Genomic DNA, 22,875 nt, shown 5'->3' on the forward strand with positions numbered 1-22,875 from the left:
TTGTATATTTGTCTTATCTTGTTGAAATTCAGCGAGTTGAACACAGTTGAACTAGCAAGGTTCTTATGAGCCATAACAGGATCTTGGGAAAATCTCTCTGGTTATGAGGCTGCCACTGCACAAAGCTGATGTTTGGTTTTTAAATTTAAGGTCATTTTAAAAGTACATTATCCTTTATTTTTAGGTAGTCACAGCTGTTGAGATTTCTTCTCATACTTTAAAGTTTAGAAACTTATCCTGTGAAAGGCCCAAAAGGCACAGAAAGAAAAATCGTCCTTTTTCTAGAGGTCTAGCAAGTACTTAATTCTATTTTCTTCAACAATTTACAGATAGATTTACTGTGGTTTTTTTGTTTTTTGTTTTTATTTTTGACACTGGACAACACACTGAATAATTCATCTGGTTTATTTTGATGTGATTCAAAGTGAAAGGTTAGCTTTTCCTATTTACCAAGTGCTTGATTCCTTTCCTTGCACTTTATCATGTATTATCATCTTTTATGTGATTGAGATTAATTCTATCAATTGTCCATTCCACTGATTCTATTCTGATTTGTATTTCTAGTCTTGTGCCATTACCATAGTGTTTTATTTAATGCCACTCTATTAGCCTCTTTTTAGGAATGTTCATCAATACCAACTTATTATTCCAAAGGAAATACAGAAATCCATATACAACTTAGAAATTCCAAATGAAATACCATTGAAAGTTTTATTGATATTGCAATCAGCTATGCATTGAGAATTAACATTTTAGAATATTTAGTTTTCACATCTAAGAGATGTATATTTAGATATATATATCCCTTTATAGATCGCTAAATTAAATATGACATATCTTGAGGTTCGTCATGTAAGCCACACACAATCCTCCAAGATGATGCCTGAGTATTTTTTTTGTAGATATTGTGATGAAATATTTTTAGAACCCTGTAATTTCAAGTGTTTGAGGTAAAAATTGAATTTTTGCTATTGACTATATATCTATTTCCTGAAAAAATGTATTAATTAAAATCTTTCCATTGATTATTTTATATTTTCTAATAATACTTTTTGTATTATCTTCTTATGGTATCTTATTTCTCTGTCATGACAAGGCACTGGCCAGCACTACCAAAGCAACATAAATGCATAAAGTGATAATAATCCATTTTATAAAAACATTATTATTATTTAATAATTTGGAACACTAGTCTTTTACCAATAAGTATAATGCTGACTTTTGTTTTGAAATAGGTAAAACTTATCATTTATAATTTTATCCTTCCATGTCTAAATAACAGGCACTAACTTTATTTTTTAGTTTTCAACCTTTTTATTTGCATATTTTTAAAAGTGTGCATTCCAATAATTAAAAACATGTGAACAAAACACTCTGGCACTCTGATTAAAGTGCACTTACAGCCTTCAAGGCACGAATTTTTAATAACCTCTTATCAATATATTTTCTAAACTGTGTTCTGTTTAATACTCATTCCTCAAGGTGCTTCTCTTGAACTCCTGACCTCGTGATCCACTTCCCTCAGTCTCCCAAAGTGCTGGGATTATAGGCATGAGCCACTGTGTCTGGCCAGAGCTGCTCAATAAAGGGCTTCAGTGATCAAAAATGTCTGCAAAACTCAAATATTATGGTTTATATATAATATTTATATGTGGTTTTATATGGTCATTTATAGTGTGTATTAGTATATTAAAGTCTTTGGAATGTTCTACAATCATGAAACTTAACTTTGTTCAACACAGCCTGTTCCAAAGTCACTTGATCATCAAGCCTCTTTTTTCGAACTATCATCTATCAGGAATAATTAATGCCTTCACTGAAATCTAGAACTACCCTAATTCAGGAATCCTCACCCACCGGACATTGCAATACAAGTTAACCATCCCTAATCTGAAAATCCGAAATCCAAAATGCTCCAAAACCCAAAACATTTTGAGGTCCCAGGCATTTCAGATAAGGATCACTCAACCTGTACAGTATACAGTAACCTTCTAATCAAAACACAGCATTGCAGGCAGAGACTGAAAGTCCGGCGTTTGCTGTTGCTAACAGCTGACACAGGTATTGTGGTGATGCTACTGTGCTGCTTCATTACCTGGAACACATTATTTCTTCACTTCGTGAATGGTACTTCATATTTTTTACTGCCACGTACTTCTGTGTGAATAAGTGTAAGACGATTGCTTATCAACATCAATTCCTATCAGTTTAGGGTCAGGAATGATGCTGACAAACAGCCAGCTTGTCCTCAGGGGCAGCCGACATAGTGATACTTTTGCTTTCTGATGGTTCTATGTATAGAAACTTTGTTTCATCTACACATTATTTAAAATACTGCATAAAATTACCTTCAGGCTATGTCCATAGGGTTTACATGAAACATAAATGAGTTTTGTGTTTAGACTTGAATCCCTTTCCCAAGATATCTCATTATGTATATGCAAATATTTCAAAATCCAAAAAAAATTAGAAATCCAAAATACTTCTGGTCCCAAGCATTTTGAAAAAGGGATACTCAGCCTGTCAAGTGGATGGATTAAAGGGGCACCCCAAAATACTGAACCTCTTATCTCTCATCTCTCAGTGTGGCCAGATGAAGTCGGGCCCCAGAAAGCAGTCTGTTCCAGAGCTTCCCACAGGGGGACCAGGGCAGGACAGGATCCGATGGCAGGCCCCTGGTCTGCAGAGCAGCAAGACAACAAATGCCATCAGGCACCCACTGCTCCACACTGCCATATCACGTGGTCCTCTCCTTCAGAGGCCAGATGCAGAATGCACCATCACCCATCAGAGAGCTCCTGAAGACACTGATGTTCCAGGTGCCCAAAGAGCATAGTGTTCATTCCAGTGTGCACTGCAACTTCTTCAAACTGACAGGGCTCATGCTCTAGGAAGCAGTCCCAGATCTTTATCTTCACATCCTATGGGCTACCTCCCTGCCTCCGCAACTGATATGCCCTTTTAGGAGCAGCCAAGCTTGATGTGTGGCCCTAAAAACACATGCATGAGAGGCTGGGCACAGTGGCTCATGCTTGTAACCCAGCACTTTGGGAAGCCGAGGTGGCCAGATCACTTGAGGTCAGAAGTGTGAGAGCAGCCTGGCCAACAAGGTGAAACCCTGTCTCTATTAAAAATACCAAAATTAGCTGGACGTGGTGGCACACACCTGTAATTCCGGCTACTTAGGAGGCTGAGCCAGGAGAATCACTTGAACCTGGGAGGCACAGGTTGCAGTGAGCCAAGATCACACCACTGCACTCCAGCCTGGGCAACAGAGAGAGACTCTGTCTCAAAAACAAACAAACAAAAAACACGTGCATCATATATAAATTCAATCTTCATTACTTTGAAATAATCGATATGAGATAGTTCAACTGGATTAAAAAATCATTTGGATTATTAGAAAATTTTCTAAGTTATATTGGTTAATTAAAGGAAAAGTTTTTAGATGATATAATTTCAACTGGTTTGAAATATTCCAGGCAGGAGTGTCAGTCCCAAAGGCACTGTGAAAAAAGCATAATCCGGCCGGGCACAGTGGCTCACACCTGTAATCCCAGCACTTTGGGAGGCAGAGGCAGGCAGATCACAAGGTCAGGAATTTGAAGACCAGCCTGACCAACATGGTGAAACCCCGTCTCTACTAAAAATACAAAAATTAGCCGGGCGTGGTGGTGGGCGCCTGTAATCCCAGCCACTCGGGAGGCTAAGGCAGGAGAATCGCTTGAACTCGGGAGGCGGAGGTTGCAGTGAGCTGAGATGGTGCCATTGCACTCTAGCCCGGGTGACAGAGCAAGACTCTGTCTCAAAAAAAAAAAAAGTGTGAGAACGTGTTAAGAAATCACATTTTTTGAGATAGGTAGGGGCCTAGTTCATATTTCAATTTTGATTTTTTTAATGGTTGGGAAAAACGCTTTTACACTTCTGCACGAACAGTTTCTCATTGGTAGTAAATGATCAAAAATTGAGAAGCTCATATTAAAGATTTTTTAAAATCAGGAATTGAGTACAACTATTTCAAGCAAAAAGTTTGATACTAAAAAGTAACATTTTGGGAAGCAAGCTCAAGTTCCACTAACATTTTAAATACATTTGGAACTTTTAAAATAGAGTCATCATTTTAAAATTCCTAATACTGTTTTATTTTCTTAAATATTTTTTAACATAATGATTTTTTTAATAATCAAGCCTCATATAGAGTCCCAAAGCTCATCTAGTTTTACCCCAGTGTGCCACAAATATTGTTTTCCACGCTCAGGGTTTGTGTGTGCTTGTTTTTGAGACAGAGTTGTGCTCTGTCACCCGGGCTGAAGCGCGGTGGCGAGACCATGGCTCACTGCAGCATCAAACGCCCAGGCTCAAGCAATCCTCCCGCCTCAGCCACCTGAGTAGCTGGAACTACAGGCACAGACCACCGTGCCTGGCCAATTTTGTTTAATTTTTGTTTTTATTTGTAGAGACAAGGTCATTCTGTGTTGACCAGGCTGGTTTTGAACTCATGGCCTCAAGCGATCCTCCCACGTTGGCCTCTCAAAGTCCTGGGATTACACACATGAGCCACTGAGTCTGGCCAATGTTTAGGTTTTACAGTGATAAAAGCTGAGAAGCACTACCCTAAAGTTATTACCCATCTTGAAGTCCCTTTGAGAACTGGCTGCTCATTCTCCCATGGCTTCCCTATCTCAGGGACTTGAGGAAGGTTGGCAATATAGAGCTCCCCATTGCTGCTCAGAGCCCCATACTCCTAATCTGCCATATTTTTTGCCAGCATCTCTAACGAAGGAAATTTTTAAACATACAGAAAAGTTGAAAGCTTAGTATTACAAACAACTATATACCCACCACCTAAACTATTGTTAATATTTTGCCATTTTTTGATTCCTCCTTCCAAGTCTGTCTGTAAGTCAACTGCAGACAGCAGAATAATTCATCCCTAAATACTTCAGCATATCTCCTAAAAATAAAGACATTCTCCTGCATAATCCCAATGCTATTATGATATCTTTAAAAATTAACAAAAATTCACTAAGATCATCTAATATCTATTCCATATTCAAATGTCTCCATCTGTCCCTAAATGTCTCATAGGTATTTTTTTCATACTAAAACCCAATCAAAGATTATGTACTGTGTTTGGCTGTTACGTATTATTTTGTTCTCTTTGAAACTAAAACAGTCCTGCATCCTTCCCTACCCCTCCCCACACACATGAAATTAGCTTGTTGAAGAGACCGGGCTATATAGTATCATACAGAATGGCCCACATCATGGACTTGTCTGAGAGCATCCTTGTTTCAACTTCGTATGAAAAACTACTACTCTATTAAGGTTCATCCCTTGAGGACACATAATCTACCATTCCTTCTCACTGCTATCTTCTACTGATTCCCTGATCACAGTCCTCCAAATTTCTCATTCTAACAAATTCATCTTCCTAATTCTATTTGATCATCAACACCTTTCAACCCGTCTGGGTTTTTTTGTTGATTTTTTTTGAGACGTGAGCCACTGTACCCAGCCATTTACTTATAAACCCTTCTGAACTGTTCTTTCCCTTCCATTTCCATTGTCATTGCTTACGATTAGACACTCACACACCTGTAATCCCAGCACTTTGGGAGGCCTAGGTGGGTGGATCACTTGAGGTCAGGAGTTCAAAACCAGCCTGGCCAACATGATAAAACTCCACCTCTACTAAAAATACAAAAAAATTAGCCGGGCGTGGTGCCATGTGCCTGTAATCCCAGTTACTTGGGAGGCTGAGGCAGGAGAATCACTTGAACATGGGGGCGGATGTTGCAGTAAGCGGAGATCACACCATTGCACTCCAGGCTGGGAGACAGAGCAAGACTCTGTTTCATACATACATACATACATACATAGACACATCACTTCCAGCTAAATTAATGTAGTCACTTCCTGCCTTTTTGCCTTTAGTCTCCTTTCTCTCACTTCCCATTCCATCATCAAACCACAATCCACATTTTGCTAGGATGATCTTTCTAAAAGGCAGATTCAGTCATTTGACCCTCTGGTTTAAAATCCTCCAACAGTTCGCAAGGCCTTTCAAACTAACATTCAGACTCCTCAACCAGGCGCACAAAGCCCTTTATGAACTAGGCTCCTACCTGTCTCAAAAATGTGATCTCTTAACACTTCTCCACACAAATGCCCTAGGCAGGAAATCTCTGTAGTGTCCCAGTGATAATGCTTTTTCCCTCTGCCTTTGTGACGGACACTCCTGTCTGGAATACCGTTCTCCTCCTTCCCGGCTATCTCCCATTCGTTACTCACGTTTAAGAGTAACTGACCTTCTGAAGGCTTCCCTTCTCCTGTTTTTTTGTTAAGTACCCTCCTATGTAATCATGTAGCGTACATGCTATCTCTATCATAATAGTCTATCAAACCATATGATAATTAGCAGTTTACTTATTTGTCTCCCTTTCCATACGTAAACACCTTGAGAATAACTCTGATAGGCCCTGTAACCTACTAAAAGTTCAGTAAGGCCGGGCGCCAGGGGCTCATGCCTGTAATCCCAGCACTTTGGGAGGCCGATCACTTGAGGCCAGGAGTTCAAGGCCAGCCTGACCAACACATTAAAATCCCATCTCTACCAAAAATTAGCCAAGCGTGGTGGCATGTGCCTGTAATCCCAGCTACTCAGGAGGCTGAGGCATGAGAATAACTTGAACTCAGGAGGCAGAGGTTACAGTGAGCCAAGATCACACCACTGCACTCCAGCCTGGGCGACAGAGTGAGGCTCTAAGAAAAAAAAAAAAAATTAATACCAATCTACCAGTCCTTCACAAAATCTCCCCAAAAATTGAAGAGATGAGAACACTGCCCAACTCATTCTATAAGGCCAGTATTAACATGATAAAAACAAAACAAAACTGAGACATAAGAAGAAAATTACAAACCAACATCCATTATAAATATAAATGCAAAATCCTCAACAAAACACTTGCAAAACATATCCAGCCACCTTATGGGGGATTATACACCATGACCAAATGGGATTTCTCCCAAGAATGCAACGTATGAAAACCAATCAACATAATACACCACATTAATAGAATGAAGAGGGGGAAAAAACCACGTGTCATCTCAATAGATACAGAAAAAGTATTTGACAATACATAACATCTTTTCATTATAAAAACACTCAAAAAACTAGGAATAGTGATTTGATCATAGCACATTATGTACACGTATCAAAATGTCACACTGTGCTCCATAAACATGTACAATTATTATGTGTCAATTAAAAAATACTTAAGATTATTGTTTAAAAGAAAACTAGGAATAGAAGGGAACTTCCTCATTACGATAAAAGGTACTTATGAAAAACTCACAACTAACATCATACTTAATGAATGGCAAAAGCTATTCTGTGTGCCTTTAGAATCAGCGTGTTTTAGAAAGGAAATGTCTATTTTATATTAATCTGGCACACACATTAAGGGGAGCCTCTACTGTATTTCTAAGGCTACTCTGGTCTAAGTTTATAGCATAGATGCCAAAAGCATGCAGTTTTGGGAATGTTAGAGAAATGGCCAATATACAAAATATCCTTTTAAAACGTATAATTCGCTGAGTGTGGTGGTGCATGCCTATAGTCCCTGCTACTCAGGAGGCGGAGGTGGGAAGATCACGTGAGCCCAACAGTTTGAGACTGGGTAACACACCATCTTTTAAAAAAAAAAAAAAAAGGGTATAATTCTAAGTTTTGTAATGAGAGTACTTTGAGTCAGGCTATTCGTTACTGATATACTGTGTCAGTGTACTTTTGCTGTTCATTTTTTTTTTGTAGAAAACAAATTCCTAGAGTTTCCTGTATATTTATCTAGAACTATTCTAAAAAATATTTAAGATTAAGAATTATAACAATTTTGTCATGTTAAAAAAAAAAAATCAATCCAAAGCTGGGCACCATGGCACACACCTATAGTCCTGGCAACTCAGGAAGCTAATAGCTTCGGCCCAGGAGTTCAAGTCTAGCCTGACAACACAGGGAGATCCTGCCTCTAAAAACAAAACAAAAGAGGCGGTAGCTCACACCTGTAATCCCAGCACTTTGGGAGGCTGAGGAGGGAGGATTGCTTGAGGCCAGGAGTTCAAGACCAGCCTGGGCAACATAGTGAGATCCTGTCTCTACAAAAAAGTTACAATTCTAAAATTTAAATTTAGCTGGGCATGGTGGCACATGCCTGTAGTCCCAGCCACTCGGGAGGCTGAGGTAGAAGGATACTTGAGCCCAGGAGGTAAAGGCTGCAGTAAGCCAATAGTTCCACCACTGCACCCTAGCCTGCTCAACAGAGCAAAACCCTGTCTCAAAAAACAACAACAACAACAAAATCCTCCAAATGATGTCAATCTTCCCCAAATAGGAAAACATAATGTGACATTGTTGATAAGACTGATTATAACAGAGATTACAAAAGAGGCCAGTAAGTATGCATACATTGCTGGTTAAGAGCACTGACCTGGAGCCAGCCACCATTGGCTTTTCCATGTACTAGCTGTGAGACCTTGGGCAAGTTCCTTAACCTCTCTATGCTCAAGTCTCCCCACTTGCCACATGGTGATAATAATAGTCTCTTCTGGCCGGGCGCGGTGGCTCAAGCCTGTAATCCCAGCACTTTGGGAGGCCAAGACGGGCGGATCACGAGGTCAGGAGATCGAGACCATCCTGGCTAACACGGTGAAACCCCGTCTCTATTAAAAAAAAATACAAAAAAAACTAGCCGGGCGAGGTGGCGGCGCCTGTAGTCCCAGCTACTCGGGAGGCTGAGGCAGGAGAATGGCGGGAACCCGGGAGGCGGAGCTTGCAGTGAGCTGAGATCCGGCCACTGCACTCCAGCACGGGCGGCAGAGCGAGACTCCGTCTCAAAAAAAAAAAAAAAAAAAAAAAAATAGTCTCTTCTTTGGACACCAGTAGAGTAGTTCCTCATAAAGTTACACATCAAATTACCATACGATCTAGCAATTCCACTTCTGGGTCAATAACTAAAAGTATTGTAAGTGGGGACTTGAACAGATACTTACACACCAGTGTTCACAGTAGCATTCTTTACAATAGACAGAAGGTGGAAACAGCCCAAATGTCCATCAACAGACGGATAAACAAAATATGGCATACATATACAATGGTATATTACTTAAGCCTTGAAAAGGAAGTTCTGACTCATTCTTAAAGGGTAGATGAACCCTGAAGACATTATACTGAGTGAAATAAGTCAGACACAAGACAAATTATTGTATGACTCCACCTATCTGAAGTACCTAGAATGCTCAAACTCATTGAGGCAGAAAGCAGAACAGCAGTCTCCAGGAACCGGGAGGAGGGGGAGATGTGAAGTTATTGATCAGTGGGCACAGAGCTTTAGTTTGGGGTGATGAAAAGGTTCTGAAGTTAGATGGTGGTGATGGCTACACAACAATTTGAGATACTAATTCTTAGGCGTGCTTTTTAAGTGATTACTCTTTGTATTAACAAGGTTTATTTTTTTTCTTACTTAAAAATAATTCAAAATACTAACAAAAAAAAAAAAACTTTCAGAAAAGAAACTAAGGCCTGAGCAACATGGCAAAACCCCATCTCTACAAAAAATACAAAAATTAGCTGGGCGTGGTTGTGCACCTGTAGACCCCACTACTCAGGAAGCTGAGGCAGAAGGATGGCTTGAGCCTGGGAAGTCAAAGCTGCAGTGAGCCAAGATCATACCACTGTACTTCAGCTTGGGCAACAGAGCAAGAACGTGTTGGAAAGAAAGAAAAGAAACTAAAGAAACATGAGGAAAAGTTCTAATTCTTGCTCCTTAACTTCCCTATAATGAAACAGAATGAGAGAACACAAGGTGGGGATAGGCTCAAGTTTTTTTAATAAGACACACTGAAGGAGTTTGGATTTTATCTTAAGGACAATAGCTATCAAATGAAGATCTATAGAGTAGAGAGTATCTGGCTAGATGTATAATCAATGAGGATAACTTAACTGGAAGGAAGCAAGGCTGGCAGTGGAGAGATGGTTAAGGGATTGACACAGTGATGGGGAGGACGTATGAATGCACTGTACCCTATGTTCCCCGTAACACCGTAATTGTGTGATGGTCTCTTCTTCCACCTTCCATTAGATGTTCGATCAGTAAAGTCAGAGGCCTCATCTCATCACTGTCGTATCCCCAGGCCCTAGCATAAAGGAGACACATAAAGAGTACTTGGTGATCAATACAAATGGTTATATGAGCGATCACGTGATGAAAAAATAAATGATCCGGCCGGGCACGGTGGCTCAAGCCTGTAATCCCAGCACTTTGGGAGGCCGAGACCGGCGGATCACGAGGTCAGGAGATCGAGACCATCCTGGCTAACCCAGTGAAACCCCGTCTCTACTAAAAAATACAAAAAACTAGCCGGGCAAGGCGGCGGGCGCCTGTAGTCCCAGCTACTCGGGAGGCTGAGGCAGGAGAATGGTGTGAACCCGGGAGGCGGAGCTTGCAGTGAGCTGAGATCCGGCCACTGCACTCCAGCCTGGGTGACAGACCGAGACTCCGTCTCAAAAAAAACAGAAAAAATAAATGATCCCTGGTTTCATTTCAAAGCAAAATCTGAGAAAGGACCATGCTTTCAAATAGCATTCAACAAATATTTATTAATGAAAGATGACCTCAAAGAAGAGTCAGTCAGTAAGGAATATTTCTTGAACTGACTGAAACCTTACATTGAGTATAACTATTTCTTTCAAGAAATTAGCTCGGGAAAAGAGAATTGAAAGGTTGGCAGAACTAAGAGAAAAAAAAATTTTAGAAAACTTGAGAATGTGAGCAAAAAGGACGAAATCAGTCAAGACAGCAGTCTAAAGACGTAAGTTCTTATTGCCTGTAACCTGTGTCTTCAACTTCATCCTTCACACTGTTGCTAAAGTGGTGGCATAACATGCGTATCTGATTACACTCCGCAGCTGTGGTACGCCATCATCTACAGGGTCAAGTCAAGGATCCGGAGCACGACAAAGGAAAACCTCCCTGGCTATCAGCTATTCCTGCCTTGTTCTCGACACCACCTGCAATAACTTCCCAGGGTGAGGGAACCGGCACCAGGCCTGTTACGTGTGAACCACCCCCAAAATATAGACCTATAAGCTCTGCCCCTGGAAACTCTGACTCAACAGGTCTGGGGCATGGCCAGGAATCTGTATTTTTACAAAGGTCCTCAGGGGACTCTGATGAGCCGCCAAGTTTGGGAACCACTCTATATTAGTATAACATGGCATTTATAAAGAGCAACAGGTTTTGCATCCAGAAAGACCCCAAAACAAATCCCTCCTCGATCCTTTACAGGCTAAATGGCCTTGAGAAAGTTAGCTATTTTCCCTAACTATTGCAGAGATTTTTCTTTTCTAAAGTGGGAATAATACCTTAATAAAAGAATACTCTAAGTATTAAATGAGAAAATATATATAAAGTACTTAACAAATATACATAAACATATACTATGTATGTATGTAAACTCAATAGATGTTAACTGTTAACAACTCTATTTAACACCCAACTGTTCAAACCATCTCCACCTCCTCACCATTCTCAACTTTTGTTCATGCCTCTCTCTGCCTGGTACTCTCCCCTCATTTTTTCCCCCGCAGGCTGCTGCAATCTCCTCTGCCAAGCCTCCACTGACATAATCCCAGTCTTCCTTCCCTCCTAGGGGAGGGCCAAGCACCTGTCCTCTGTGATTCCACAGTACCCTGTGCTCACCCCTCTTCATTCATTCAATAATATTTATTGAGCATCTATTAGGACTAGACACTGAAGACACATCCTTTTTTTTTTTTTTTTTTTTTGAGACGGAGTCTCACTCTGTGGCACAGGCTGGAGTGCAGTGGCGCGATCTCTAGTCACAGCAAGCTCCGCCTCCCGGGTTCACGCCATTCTCCTGCCGCAGCCTCCCGAGTAGCTTGGACTACAGGCGCCCACAATCACGCCCAGCTAACTTTTTTTGTATTTTTAGTACAGACGGGGTTTCACTGTGTTAGCCAGGATAGTCTCGGTCTCCTGACCTCATGATCTGCCCGCCTCGACCTCCCAAAGTGCTGGGATTATAGGCTTGAGCCACTGGGCCCGGCCACTGAAGACACATTCTAATAGAAAATCATGTATCAAACAAATTACACAAATGCAGTAGTCTCCCCTTGTCCACAGTTTCACTTTCCACAGTTTCAGTTAGCACAGTCAACTGCGGTCCAAAAATATTACATGGAAAATTCCAGAAATAAACAATTCTTAAGTTTTAAGTTGCACGCAGTTGAGCAGTATGATGAAATCTCATGTCATTCTACTCCATCCTTTCTTCATCACAGGAAGGGTGAGTACAGTACAATAAGATATTTTGAGAGAGAGAGAGACCAGTCACATAACTTTTATTACAGTATATTGTCATAACTAATCTGTTTTATCACTGGTTATTACTATTCAGCTCTTGCTGTGCCTAATTTACAAATTAAACTTTATTGGCTGGGCATGGTGGCTCACACCTGTAATCCCAACACCCTGGAAGGCTGAGGCAGGTGCATCACCTGAGGTCAAGAGTTCAAGATCAGCCTGGCCTACATGGTGAAACCCCATCTCTACTAAAAATACAAAAATTAGCTGAGTGTGGTGGCACAGGCCTGTAGTCCCAGCTACTCAGGAGGCTGAGGGAGGAGAATTGCTTGAATACGGGAGGCGGAGGTTGCAGTGAGCCAATATCCAAGATTGCACCACTGCACTCCAGTCTGGGTGACAGAGCAAGATGCCGCCTCAAAAAACAAACAAACAAACTTTATCATGGGTATGTATGTATAGGAAAAACCATGGTATACATACGGTTCAGTACTGTCCATAGTTTCAGACATCCACTGGGGGTCTTGGTATGGTATTCCCCATGGATAAAGGAAGGGACCACTATAATTATGATCATGATTAAATTATTACATGGCAATTATTTGTGTCTGTCTTTTCCCCACTAAATAATAAATTCTTCAAAGCTATATCAAATTCATCTTTATATCTCCTGCATTCAGCAATGATTAAAAAAAAAGGAATATTAATAAATAATCTTAACTAAGAAGGAAGGCTGAATGAATGATCAGGGTCCTGGAGAAGACAAGTGTGGAGGACATCATGAATATAAATGGAAAAACTAGCCTTGAACAAGAAAGGGAAGAGCTCTCCTACTAAGACAACTAAAGGGAGACAGGAGAAGAGAGTGTTGATTAGGTATGTTTAAAGATAGAGGCAACAAGTTAAGGGATTCCAGGCCTAATGGTCCCATTTTTGAAATAAGAAGCAAGATCATCTACTGAGAATCTGGAAGTTAAAGGTGGATCAGGAGGCTTTTTTTTTTTTCAGGAGGCTTAAAGGCAGACTTCACCCCATTCCCAAGCTAGTAGTGGGTTAAAATAGACATTTGTCAATATTGCCACCTCCTCCTCCACTTTCTCGTTTTTCCTTTTTCTCCTCCTTCTATGCTTCTCCTTCCCTTCCTCCTCTCCTTTTCTTCTTTTTTTTTTTTGGACCCAGGATCCAAACATTTGTTGTCTTTCGAGGGAATCTTATTGTGTATAATATTGGCAGAAAAGTGTCTATTTTCTCACTAAGTAAGCCAAAGAAGGCAGATCTTTCCTCTCCTAGCTCCCTGGTGGCAAAGGATTAGGCATGTGCCCTATACTCAGCCAATCAGATGTTCTTGTGCAAGATTTTGAATCCTAAGGAGGTAATATAAAAATGTAGAGACAGGCCGGGCGCGGTGGCTCAAGCCTGTAATCCCAGCACTTTGGGAGGCCGAGACGGGCGGATCACGAGGTCAGGAGATCGAGACCATCCTGGCTAACACGGTGAAACCCCGTCTCTACTAAAAAAATACAAAAAACTAGCCGGGCGAGGTGGCGGGCGCCTGTAGTCCCAGCTACACAGGAGGCTGAGGCAGGAGAATGGCGTAAACCCGGGAGGCGGAGCTTGCAGTGAGCTGAGATCCGGCCACTGCGCTCCAGCCCCGGCGACAGAGCGAGACTCCGTCTCAAAAAAAAAAAAAAAAAATGTAGAGACAGTGTTAAAATTACTTCTGGGAATGGCAGGAGAAATAACAGCAAGAATACAGGAGCAGTGGCACATTAACCACTGTCCAAGTGCCATGGCATTAGCTGGGGTACACGCTGCTGGGCCTCTTTGCTTCCTGCCCATTTTCCGAACTGGTTCTCCAGCTTCCCTGTTGGTTTTGTGAGCTACCTACTACCTTCTAATAAATTCCTTTTCTACTTCGTTAGCCAGAATCGTTTGATATTAGCCATTTGTTTGACTGATAAGCTAGCTGGGGGAAGGGGGACAGCCTAGACATCTTGGTAAGATCCAACACCGGTATTACATATGTAAGGGGGCCGGGTGCAGTGGCTCATGCCTGGAATCCTGCCACTTCAGGAGGCCAAGGTGGAAGGATCGCTCGAGCTCAGGAGTTCAAGACCAGCCTGGGCAACATAGCAAGACCTCATCTCTACTAAAAATAAAAAAAATTTTTTAATTAGCCAAATGCAGTGGTGCACACCTATAGTCACAGCTACTCAGGAGGCTGAGGTGGGATGACTGCTTGAGCCCAGCAGTGAGCTGTGATCACGTGTGGGGAAAAGAAAGAGAGATCAGACTGTTACTGTGTCTATATAGAAAGAAGTAGGCCGGGCGCGGTGGCTCAAGCCTGTAATCCCAGCACTTTGGGAGGCCGAGACGGGCGGATCACGAGGTCAGGAGATCGAGACCATCCTGGCTAGCATAGTGAAACCCCGTCTCTACTAAAAAAATACAAAAATTAGCTGGGCGCGGTGGCGGGCGCCTGTAGTCCCAGCTATACCGGAGGCTGAGGCAGGAGAATGGCTTGAACCTGGGAGGCGGAGCTTGCAGTGAGTGGAGATCGCGCCACTGCACTCCAGCCTGGGCGACAGAGCGAGACTCTGTCTCAAAAAAAAAAAAAAAAAAGAAAGAAGTAGACATAAGAGACTCCATTTTGTGCTGTATTTGAGATGCTGTTAATCTGTGACCCTACCCCCAACCTTGTCCTTGCAAGAGACAGGTGCTGTGGTGACTCAAGGTTTAAAGGATTTTGGGCTGTGCAGGGTGTGCTTTGTTAAACAAGTGCCTGAAGGCAGCTTGCTGGTTAAAAGTCATCACCATTCTCTTAATCTCAAGTACCCAGGGACACATACACTGCCAAAGGTCGCAGGGACCTCTGCCTAGGAAAGCTAGGTATTGTCCAAGGTTTCTCCCCATGTCATAGTCTGAAATATGGCCTCGTGGGAAGGTAAAGACCTGATCGTCCCCCAGCCTGACGCCCGTGAAGGGTCTGTGCTGAGGAGGACTAGTACAAGAGGAAAGAAGGCCTCTTGGCGGTTGTTGGCAGTTGAGATAGAGAAAAGCATCTGTCTCCTGCCCGTCCCTGGGCAATGGAACATTACAGGGTAAAACTGATTGTATGTTCTATTTACTGAGAAAGGAGAAAACCGCCTTAGGGCGAAAGGTGGGACTTGCTAGTGCAATGCTGCTCTTTATGCACTAAAAAGGTTTATGGAGATATTTACATATGCATATCAAGGCACAGCACTTTTCCTTAAACTTATGTCACAGAGATCTTTATTCATATGTCTTACTGCTGACCTTCTCCCTACGATGATCCTATCATCCTGTCACTTCCCTTTTTCTAAGATGGTAAAAATAATGATCAATAAATACGGAGAGAACGCAGCGACCGGTGCCAGCGCGGGTCCTCTGTATGCTGAGCGCCGGTCCCCTGGGCCCACTTTTTCTTTCTCTATACTTTGTCTCTGTGTCTCATTTCTTTTCTCAAGTCTCTCGTTCCACCTAACGAGAAACGCCCACAGGCGTGGAGGGGCAGGCCACCCCTTCAATCGCGCCACTGTACTCCAGCCTGGGCAACAAAGCAAGACCTGGTCTCAAAAGAAAAAAGAAAAAGAAAATAAACATATACGTAAGGGAGCAGAGCACCACTGGAAATAGGAGATGGTGGTCAGTCAATAGAATGAAGGAGTCAAGATTTCAGTGTCTTACAGTCTAACAGTCACAAGAGTCAGATGTTGGAAAGAAGTGGAAGTGAAGGTCACTGGAGTTGAAAAGAACAAGGATGATGAAACTAGCATGTTGGATGGTAGAGTCCACCTGGCTACTGAAGCCACTCAGAGTGATAGTGGAATCTGAGACGGACAGAAAACTGAGCAAAGAGTGCCACAGTCTTTGATAAACAAGGGATAAGCTACCAACAGATTAATAAATGACAGTGACAAAGAAGGACAGAAAGTGATTAAGATGACACGAATTTCAGGGCCAAGCACAGTGGCTCACACCTGTAATCTCAGCACTCTGGGAGGCCGAGGCAGGTGGATCACCTGAGGTCTGGAAGTCAAGACCAGCCTGGCCAACATGGTGAAACCTCGTCTCTACTAAAAACACAAAAAATTAGCTGGGCGTGGTGGTGGGGGCCTGTAATCCCAGCTACTCGGGAGGCTGAGGCAGGAGAATCACTTGAATCTGGGCGGCGGAGGTTGCAGTGAGCCGAGATCGTACTATTACACTCCAGCCTGGGCAACAAGAGTGAAACTCCGTCTCAAAAATAAAAAATAAAAAATAAAAGATGGGATGAATTTCAAAGGAAGAATTTTTATATGAGGGTGAAAGAACAATAATTTGGAACTGGAAGTAGACTGATTCAACTTACTGGCTTGAAGACAAAATGGCATGAAGAACGAACAGCCTTCATTCAAGATGGCCCCCGAAGACTGGCATTCTAGCAGGAAAGCCAGGGTTTAGTCAAGACAAAGAGATGAGAGGGGTAGGCTATAAAAACAGTATTTGTAAAGAAGTTTATTTACGTTAGAGTAAGTCTGACGCTCCAAAGGACTCTATGAAAAGTGCTGGAAGGAAAGTCAGTAGAAGAACGAGATAGGATAGGTTAAAAAAAATAAAAAAGGTCAGAGCTACACAATCAGCCCTCTGTACACCCATAGATTCAACTGTATATTGAAAATACTTGGGGAAAAAACTGTGTCTGTGCCGAACACGTGCAGTCTTTTTTTCTTATCATTATTCCCTAAACAATACAGCATAAAAACCATTTATACAGCATTTACATTGTATTAGGTATTATAAGTAATCCAGAGATGATTTAAAATATACAAGAAGATGTGCATAGGTTATACGCAAATATTCTGCCGTTTTATGCAAGGGACTTCAGCATCCGTGGACTTTGGTATCCACAGGAGGTCCTGGAGCCTATCCCCGCCACACGCCAAGGGATGACTGCATGGAGAAGGGAATACAAGAAAAAACAGTTGAGCAGAGGTGTCCACATATAAAAGACATTAAACGGCTGCTGCTAAACATAAGTATAATGAAGAAAATGCATATTTAAATACACAGGCAATGATGCTATAGAATATTTATCCACTCCTTTACCTAAGGCCTAGGCTCCCAAGCGTTTATTCCCAGGCTAGATTCGAATCTGTCGTGAACAAGTTACTTCATCTCTCTAAACTTCAGCTGGGGGTAGCAGTTCCTTTCTGGATTGTAAATGCCAAATCAACAACATGTGACAGTCTAACACAATGCTTGGAACATGTAGGCACTCGTGCCCAGTAGGCTACGAAATTCTTCAAGACAGGGTTGTAGAAGACAACGTCCAGATCGCTTCCAGTGATTCCTGCCTCCCGGCCTTCACACATTCGTGTAGTCCCCTTTTACAATACACCAGGGTTGACCCATGGGACCAACAGAATATGGCAGAAGTAACAGCACATCACTTTCATACTAGATTTTCATGTTGGCCCCCCACACCCCTCTCATCATGAGTCCTGCAGGAAGCCAGCTGCCACACAGTAACAGCACTCAAACAGCCTATGCATAACCCCACGAAGCAGACTCTCCGCCCAACCAATCCATCAGATTCCGGCAGCCCCAGCCAACATCTGCAACCTCACGAGAGACTCTGAGCCAGAACCACCCAATTAAACAACTTCTAGATTCCTGACCCTAAGAAACTGTGTGGAAAAAAAAAAAAAGTGTTTATTGTCTTAAGCCACTAAGTTTTGGGGGTAATTTGTTACCACAAAATAGATAACTAATAGGTAATAGTACTAGATAACATCCATAGGTTTGGTACGGGAAAACGGGGGCTGGCATAACACATGCCTAAAAATGTGGCAGAGGCTTTGCAGCCAAGTACTACTGGCCCTTCCGTAGGTTCTAGGTTAGAGCTTAAAGGAAAGTGAAGAAAATCACATTGGAAACCGCAAAGAGAGATCCTTTTTATGCAATAGCAGAAATTTTGCAATATTGTCACCTGTATCAACATGGAAAGTAGAAAATAAACTGGGTAATCTAGATAAGGGAATGTCCAGGAAAAGCACTGAAGATGCTACCTGGTTTCTTCCAGTTGCACATAATAAAATACCAGAGATGGGTAGGCTCAGTGACTCCTGCCTGTAATCACAACACTGTGGGAGACTGAGGTGGGAGGATCACAATCACTTAAGGCCAGCCTGGGCAACACAGAGAGACCTCGTCTCTACAAAAAATTTAAAAACAGCGAGGCATGGTGGCACCCGCCTATACTTCTTGCTACTCAGGAAGGTGAGGCGGGAGGATCGCTTGAGCCCAAGGAGTTCATGGTTAGCGAGCTATGATCGCACCACTGCAATCCAGCCTGGGGGACAGAGTGAGAACCTGTCTCTCTTTTTTTTTTTATTTTTTGAGATGGAGTCTTGCTCTTGTCACCCAGGCTGGAGTGAAGTGGCACAATCTCGGCTCACTGCAACCTCCACCTCACGGATTCAAGTGATTCTCCTGCCTTAGCCTCCCAAATAACTGGGGTTACAGGCGCCCGCCACCACGCCCGGCTAATTTTTGTATTTTTAGTAGAGGTGGGGGTTTCGCCATGTTGGCCAGGTTGGTCTCAAACTCCTGACCTTGTGATCCGCCCACCTTCGCCTCCCAAAGTGCTGGGATTACAGGCGTGAGCCACTGCACCCGGCTGAGAACCTGTCTCTTTTAAACAAACAAACAAAAAATAAAATACAAGAGAAGAGAGATAACCTAAAGGAAAGCCTGTTAAACAAAAAGGAGCCAAGAATTACTAGTCGTGAAAATTCCCTAGATCTCCAGATGGCAAGAAAATGCTAAGATAAGAAGTGGCTTCTTAAAGATCAAATTTAGGGCACTGCCAGGAAAACCAGAGAGTATGTGGTTTTAGAGTCCTTTCTTAAGACTTCAGAACTATCAAATGTGGTGCATCAAGGCAACATTCAGACTAGCAAAGAATCTCTAGAAAGTTTAAGGGTTTGTCTTACAGATCCTTTCAATCAAACAACAGGGCTTAAGAAGTTTAATGTCCCAGTTGCAGGGGCTCACGCCTGTAATACCAACACTTTGAGAGGCTGAGGCTGGCAGATCTCGAGGTCAGAAGTATGAGACCAACCTGGCCAATATGGTGAACCCCTGTCTCTACTAAAAATACAAAAATTAGCCGGGCGTGGTGGTGTACACCTGTAGACCCAGCTACTTGGGAGGCTACGGCAGGAGAATCGCTTGAGCCCATGAGGCAGAGGTTACAGTGAGCCGAGATTGTGCCACTGCACTCCAGCCTGGGTAGCAGAGCGAGACTCTGTCTTTAAAAAAAAGAAAAAAAAAAGGAAGTTTAATGTCTCTTAGCTATCTTAATCGGAGCCAAAGATAGAGAACAGTGTATCTCAAATAAATCTGTGTATATGGCTTTTGTTCAATGGACAGTAAGATTCTTGAGAGACCTATGAAAAATTTTTAAAGAAAGCTATTTGCAGAAATACCTTCAGCCTGAACTGAAAAAGACAATGAGATTACAAAAGGAAAAACGTTCTTTGGACTCCCAAACCTTCTATTGACAGGAATCAGGCTTAGAAAACTGCTTAGCTATAAACATGTACTACTTCTCATAAAAGAAAAGATCACAGAGTGTAGAACCAAGAGCGCAGGGGACAGAGCAAAAGGCCACCTAGAATCACTTCTGGACAGTAGGACTGAGTCCTAATCAATAAATGTCCAATACTTGCCAGGCTCAGTTTTATGAACCAGCGACTCCTGTGTTCCTCCCATGTCCTTCTATGAAGGAATACCAAAAGTATATGTATCCCCAGAGTTCGTGTGTTGGAAACTGGAGCCCCATGCAAGTGTTAGGAGGTGGAAGCTTAAGAGGTGATTAGGCCACAAAGGCTCTGCCCTCATGAATGGATTAATGCTGTTATCTCAGGAGCAGGTATGTTATAGCAGGAGTGGGTTCCTTATCAAGAATGAGTTCAGCCTCCTTCCCCATCCCCATATGATGCCTTCTACCACGTTATGATGCAGCAAGAAGGCCCTCACCAGATGCAGACCCTCAATCTTGGACTTTGCAGCCTCTAGAAACGTGAGAAATAAATTTATGTTCTTCGGCCGGGCGCGGTGGCTCAAGCCTGTAATCCCAGCACTTTGGCAGGCCGAGACGGGCGGATCACTAGGTCAGGAGATCGAGACCATCCTGGCGAACACGGTGAAACCCCGTCTCTACTAAAAAATACAAAAAACTAGCCGGGCGAGGCGGCGGGTGCCTGTAGTCCCAGCTACTCGGGAGGCTGAGGCAGGAGAATGGCGTAAACCCGGGGGGCGGAGCTTGCAGTGAGCTGAGATCCGGCCACTGCACTCCAGCCCGGACGACAGGGCCAGACTCCGTCTCAAAAAAAAAAAAATAAATAAATAAATAAATAAATAAATAAATTTATGTTCTTCATAAGCTACCTAGTCTGTAGCATCCTGTTACAGCAGCACAAAACCACGAAGACATCCTCTTTTTTGACAGAAGTGTCTGTGGATGTTACCTTTTGCCACTGTACGCTGAGTGGTAAGGGGCAAGTAACGTCTGTCTAGTTCACAGGTCTCTAAATCAAGAGAAACTACTCAAGAAGTCACACATAAGTAGTTCCAGCCAAGGAACCTCATTTACACCTGGGCTTGATTTTGATATGATATTCTGGACTTGGAGCTGATGCTGTAATGGCTCTAATGGGACGGAAGGCCCATTCTGGTCGCCTTTGGAGAGAGTGAGTGCATTCTACATGTGCAAGAAATGTGAATCACTGGAGGCCAGAAGGCAGACTATGGTAGCCAACCTCCGAGATGGTTCCCAATGACCCTCACCTCTTGCTATTTACACATTGTGCAGTCACTACTGATATTATATAGGGTTAGTTTATGTCACCAATACAATAGAGCAAAAGTAATGGTTTGTCACTTCTGGGATTATGTTATAAAAGATATTGTGGCTTCTGTCTTCTCTCTTTCTGTCTCTTGAATGACTCACTCTATGGGATACCAGATGCAATGTTGCACGTACAGTCAAGTGGCCCATGGAGAGCCTCACGTGTCAAGAAACTGAGGCCTCCAGCCAACAACCAATAAGGACCCAAGGCTTCCTGCCAAAAGCCATGTGAGTGAGCCCCAGATTATGAGAGGCCCTTAGGCATAATCACCCAGTAAAGCTATAGCCAGAAATTACGAGAGATAATAAATATTTGTGAGTTTTGGCTGCTAGATTTGGGAGTAACTGGTTACAGAGCAATAGCTACTGATACAGGCACTATGTCAAATTCATTCTTTTTGGTTTTTTGGGTTTTTGGGCTTTTTTGAGACACAGTCTCACTCTGTTGCCCAGGCTGCGGTACAGTGGTACAGTGGCACAATCTCGGCTCACTGCAACCTTCGCCTCCCGGGTTCAAGCGATTCTCCAGCCTCAGCCTCCAGAGTAGCTAGGATTACAGATGTGCACCACCATGCCTGGCTAATTTTGGTATTTTTAGTAGAGAAGGGGTTTCACCATGTTGGCCAAGCTGGTCTCAAACTCCTGGCCTCGTGTAATCCGCCCGCCTGGGCCTCCCAAAATTCTGGGATTACAGGCGTGAGCCACTACGCCCAGCCTTCAAATTCATTATTTTACTTCTGTAATCCTGGTTGTTTAAAACATTTTGCTAAATTCAATTAATTTTCTTTTCCCTTCCCTCTTTCACTGATTTGTCACTTTCTCAGTAAAGAATTTAAGGTTTGAGGCCGGGCACGGGGGCTCACACCTGTAAACCCCGCACTTTGGGAGGCTGAGGTGGGCAGATCATGAGGTCAGCAGATCGAGACCATCCTGGCTGACACGGTGAAACCCCGTCTCTACTAAAAATACAAAAAACTAGCCGGGCATGGTGGCGGCGTCTATGGTCCCAACTACTCGGGAGGCTGAGGCAGGAGAAGGGCGTGAACCCGGGAGGCGGAGCTTGCAGTGAGCTGAGATCGCGCCACTGCACTCCAGCCTGGGCGACAGAGCCAGACTCGGTCTCAAAAAAAAAAAAAGAATTTAAGGTTTGAAAAATTATTGTGGAGGCAGCATTCAAAAAACTTTCCTTCACTAAACACACACTTAACTGTGTTCCACTGCTGCTGCTGTCTATACTGTGAGGAAAATGTGGCCCGGTTTAGCTTTAGAATGAGCAGGATGGGTTTCTGTCTTCTCATACTTTGCCATTTTACTGTAAACAGCCTTTTCAAATTGAAGAAAAGTTTTTCCTTGTTGAAAAATTATCAAGCCTAAAAACAGCGTGCAATCACAGATACGTCTATAAAAAGATGTCTGTCAACTGCATTTGCTAGTTTAGAAGAAAGCTTATTGCAGTTTCCAGCTCCCTGTCGGCTCTTCCTATCTACGGGTTTTGGTTTAAAACACATACTCACAAAATGTTAAAGGCCTTCTATAAACCAACTGATTTTCTCTTGAAGAAATCAGTCCAGACAG

General features: G+C 42.7%; 1 protein-coding gene across 23 annotated transcripts in view; it reads right to left on the reverse strand.

Annotated features, from left to right (window-relative positions):
* The window catches only part of EFCAB2 (EF-hand calcium binding domain 2), a 165,601-nt gene that overhangs the window by 117,718 nt on the left and 25,008 nt on the right, over window positions 1-22,875 (reverse strand). For 4 of the 23 annotated variants that reach the window (XM_077998090.1, XM_077998089.1, XM_077998143.1 and 1 more), the window contains exon 2: window positions 10,082-10,194. The exons of the other annotated variants lie outside the window; for them this stretch is intronic. The gene's annotated coding sequence lies outside the window, so the exon portion shown is untranslated. The remainder of the gene's footprint in view (window positions 1-10,081; window positions 10,195-22,875) is intronic. 23 annotated transcript variants of the gene reach the window in all.

The sequence above is a fragment of the Macaca mulatta genome, chromosome 1 (assembly GCF_049350105.2).
Source record: "Macaca mulatta isolate MMU2019108-1 chromosome 1, T2T-MMU8v2.0, whole genome shotgun sequence".
NCBI classification, from domain to species: Eukaryota; Metazoa; Chordata; class Mammalia; order Primates; family Cercopithecidae; genus Macaca; species Macaca mulatta.